Source organism: Bison bison, unplaced genomic scaffold (genome assembly GCF_000754665.1).
Source record: "Bison bison bison isolate TAMUID 2011002044 unplaced genomic scaffold, Bison_UMD1.0 scf7180017864375, whole genome shotgun sequence".
Lineage (NCBI taxonomy): Eukaryota > Metazoa > Chordata > Mammalia > Artiodactyla > Bovidae > Bison > Bison bison.
Genome location: NW_011494947.1, coordinates 4985919 through 4989298, shown reverse-complemented (window position 1 = coordinate 4989298; position 3380 = coordinate 4985919).

Here is a 3380-nt window from a genome sequence, read left to right as displayed (position 1 = left end):
GTACTTTGGCACCTGATGCGAAGAACTGACTCCTTGGAAAAGACTCTGATGCTGGGAAAGATTGAAGGCAGGAGGAGAAGGGGATGACAGAGGATGATATGGCTGGATGGCATCACCGACTCGATGGACATGAGTTTTAGCAAGCTTCAGGAGTTGGTGATGGACAGGGAGGCCTGGCATGCTGCAGTCCATGGGGTCACAAAGAGTTGGACATGACTGAGCGACTGAACTGAACTGAAGCTGTAATATAGCAGCTTAATTAAGGTAGCAGTGACGAGTCCTTGTGTGACTTGGGGCAGGTCACTCAACATCTCTAAGTCTCGGTTTTCCCATCTGTCCAGTGGGGCCAGAGCAGTCCCTGCCTCCTGGGGTTTTGGGGCAGATTTGATTAGTGAGTGTGTGAAGGCCAAGGCCCAGTGACTGACCTGACACTGTGGAAAGTCAGGCCACATTCCCAGGTTGAAATGTGAGAGCCTTCCCAGCAGCTGGGCCTCGTTTCCACTGTGTTCAGAGACCCATGAGTGGTCTTCCCCAGAGCTTCCCATCTTCCCCTACAGCTTCACGACCAGGCTTATATTCTTAAACCAGGACTTCAGCTCCCATCAGCCCTCAGCCCAGGATTCTAGATCGCTGATGGGACAGAGTCCAAACTTCAGCCTATGTTCCCAGCTCTGGGCACTGGCCCTGCCCTTGCAGTAATGTCATTAATACAACCTGCAGGTCAAGCCAACAGCCTTGCCACCTTCGCCCTCTGTCTGCCCCCGGCCCCAGTCTTCCAAGGTCTGCCAAGCACTTGATTGATTCATTTTTCATTCACAGATATTTATCACACCATCTGCTCTGTGACTGTGGTCCAAGCAATGAGAGCTGTGGTACACCTGGGGTCAGGAGGAGTCGAGGGAGCAGTGAGAACCCAGAGGGGCCCAACCTGGTACGTGTGGTCAGGGCAGACTTTCATAAGGAAATGGCGTGTAAGCCTGAGTCCAAGCAATGGATAGAAGTCAGCCAGAGCAGAGGAGAGTTGGTGGAGAGGAAATTGTAAACTGAGATAGGCACCCAGGATCAATGAGAGGCAAGGGGAGGGCCAGAAAGCTATGCAGGAGGACCCTGCAGGCCATGTTAATGATGTTGTATTGTGCTTTATGCTAAAGGTAATGGGGAGCCTAGAAGATTTTAGAGAAAGGATGATGTGATTATTCCACACCAGTTCCCCACATGGACAGTAAGATTCAGGAATTTGGGAAATTTCTTGGTGGTCCAGTGTTAGGACTCCATGCTTTCACTGCCAAGGGCCTGAATTCAATCCCTGGTTGGGGAACTAAGATCCTGCAAGGGGCAGAGCTGGAAAAAAAAAAAAAAAAGAAAGAAAGGAATTTAGCCTCTTTAACTTTTCCTTCTTTGCTTGCCACAGGTATCTCAAGATGCGTCCTGAGCACACAGTTCCTGTGGCCTTCCTTTTGTTTTAAGTGACCTGGGTTCAAATCCCAGCCCTATTGCTTCCAGTAAGTTATTAACCTTTTTTAGTGTCCTCACCCATAAAACAGAGATAATGACACCTTTGCACAGTTACACAAACCATGAAGGGAAAGTGTGTGGCACAGAGCCACCCCGGAAATGGAGTCCAGTTGAATTCCTTCTGTGCAAAGTCAAGTCAAAGCCACAGACGGGGCCTCTGGGGGTTTCCTGAAGGGCAGAAGTCCCATTTCTGTGCTGTGTCGCCAAGGCCTTTCTCAGGAAGCCTGACCATGTGCTAGGTGACCTCAAAGGGGAACTCTGGAGCTAGATTTTGTCTTCTGAGCCTTTTCAGACCCCCAGCCAGCAGGCCAGGCATCAGCAGGTGGATCCTGAGCTTACATAACCGGTCAAGAGTCCAACACCTCTCACCCGGTGACGGGGCGTGTTTACTGAGAAGAGGTGTTCCCAGGTCAGTTCCCTGGCCTCTTAGGTGCCTCTTGGGGATGTGCACAGCCCTTTCGCCCTTGCTTAGCTCTGCTTCTTTTCTGATTTCTTAGTCACAGTGCTTGATGCTACTGTCAGCAACAGCTATTTTTTATTTTATTCATATAATTTTATTTATTATGTGTTTTTGGCTGGGCTGGGTCTTCATTGCTGTGTGGGCTTTTCTCTAGTTGTGGCAAGTAGAGTCCACTCTCTGGTTGCAGTGCTCGGGTGCTCTGGGCTTCTCATTGTGGTGGCTTCTCTTTTTGGGGAGCACGGGCTCTAGGGCACGCAGCCTTTCCTAGTTGCAGTTCTCGGGCTTAGTGGCTCCAAGGCATTGCGGGATCTTCCTTGACCAAGGACCAAACCCATGTCTCCTACATTGGCAGGCAGATTCTTTACCACTGAGCCACCAGGGAAGCCCAACAACTATTTTTAAAAATGAAAATATAGTTGATTTACAATGTTGTGTTAATTTCTGCTGTACAGCAAAGTGATTCAGTTTTATATATATATATATATTCTTTTCTATAGAATGATATCTAGAGATCTCTTCAAGAAAATTAGAGATACCAAGGAAACATTTCATGCAAAGATGGGCACAATAAAGGACAGAAATGATATGGACCTAATAGAAGCAGAAGATATTAAGGAGAAGTGGCAAGACTATACAGAAGAACTATACAAAAATGATCTTCATGACCCAGATAACCATGATGGTGTGATCACTCACCTAGAGCCAGACATCCTAGAATGTGAAGTCAAGTGGACCTTAGGGAGCATAACTACAAACAAAGCTAGTGGAGGTGATGGAATTCCAGTTGAGCTATTTCAAATCCTAAAAGATGGTGCTGTCAAAGTGCTGCACTCAATATGCCAGCAAATTTGGAAAACCCAGCAGTGGCCACAGGACTGGAAAAGGTCAGTTTTCATTCCAGTCCCAAAGAAAGGCAATGCCAAAGAATGTTCAAACTACCACACAATTGCACTCATCTCACAGTAATGCTCAAAATTCTTCAAGCCAGGCTTCAACAGCAAGTGAACTGTGAACTTCTAGATGTTCAAGCTGGATTTAGAAAAGGCAGAGGAACCAGAGATCAAATTGCCAACATCTGCTGGATCATAGAAAAAGCAGGAGAATACCAGAAAAACATCTACTTCTGTTTCATTGATTACACTGAAGCCTTTGACTGTGCAGATCAGAACAAACTGAAAATGGAAAATTCTTCAAGAGATGGGAATACCAGACCACCTTACCTACCTCCTGAGAAATCTGTATGCAGGTCAAGAAGCAGCAGTTAGAAGTGGACAGGGAACAACAGACTGGTTCCAAATTGGGAAAGGAGTACATCAAGCCTGTATATTGTCACCCTGCTTATTTAACTTCTATGCAGAGTACATCATGCAAAATGCCAGGCTGGATGAAGCACAAGCTGGAATCT